Source organism: Halichoerus grypus, chromosome 9, assembly GCF_964656455.1.
Source record: "Halichoerus grypus chromosome 9, mHalGry1.hap1.1, whole genome shotgun sequence".
NCBI lineage: Eukaryota > Metazoa > Chordata > Mammalia > Carnivora > Phocidae > Halichoerus > Halichoerus grypus.
The window spans coordinates 122,501,018-122,502,022 of NC_135720.1; the positions used below are offsets into that span (position 1 = coordinate 122,501,018).

At 42.9% G+C, this 1,005-nt stretch overlaps 1 pseudogene; it reads left to right on the forward strand.

Annotated features, from left to right (window-relative positions):
• Positions 1–316: 316 nt before the first annotated feature.
• On the forward strand, positions 317–651 carry LOC118535080 (short coiled-coil protein B pseudogene; annotated as a pseudogene).
• The last annotated feature ends 354 nt before the right edge of the window (positions 652–1,005 follow it).

The window sequence follows — 1,005 nt, forward strand, 5'->3', positions numbered from 1 at the left end:
AGACATTATCACTGTCCCTGACAATCCTGGCCAGTTGGCAGAAGTCCCTAGACTGAGGCTGGACCAATGCTGCAAGATGTTCTGCCACCACTTTCTGCCTGGGTCCACTCTTTGCCTCTTGCAGAGCCAGTTAGCTTAATCCTAGAACCAGCAAGTGGTTGTCTTCAAATCTGAGAGCATTATGCTCACTGATACCCAAGGGGAACACTGAGGACGTTTCTCTTCTATCTGTTGTACCCTTCATTAGGGACACCCTGACCACTGAAGAACAATGATTAGATCCCTCCCACTCTCAGCGCCTCCAATGGCGGACCATTCATCAAGGATTTTGTATCCAATGCCCAAAATTTGTTACTGGAGATGATGAATGCCATCATGGATACAGTTGATGCTGAAAATCAGATGGAACTGGAGGAAAAAAAACACACCTTATTAATCAAGTGTTGAAACTTCAACACACACTTGAAGATCTGTCGGCAAGAGTAGATGCAGTTAAGGAAGAAAATCTGAAGCTAAAATCAGAAAACCGAGTTCTTGGACAATATATAGAAAACCTCATGTCAGCTTCTAGTGTTTTTCAAACAACTGACACAAAAAGCCAAAGAAAGTAAGGGATTGACATCCCTTCTGTTTTATGGGATTGCTGTTGATCTTTTTTTTCTTTAAAACTTGGATAGATTAAAAAAGTTACAGTACTTTTGTTTGTGGCTTAATTGAATATTTATAAAGATAATGTCAGATCTAGGCAAAATTAAGAGCATAACAGAAGATGTCCATAAGTTTGTGTGATATATGTTAGTCTATGTAAACATGCAAATGTCTTGTAGAGACTTTATAATTAGAAATGCATATATTGGGGCGCCTGGGTGGCTCAGTCAGTTACGCGTCTGCCTTCGGCTCAGGTCATGATCAAAGGGTCCTGGGATCGAGCCCCACATCGGGCTCCTTGCTCAGCAGGGAGCCTGATTCTCCCTCCGCCTGCCGCTCCCCCTGCTTGTGCTCTCT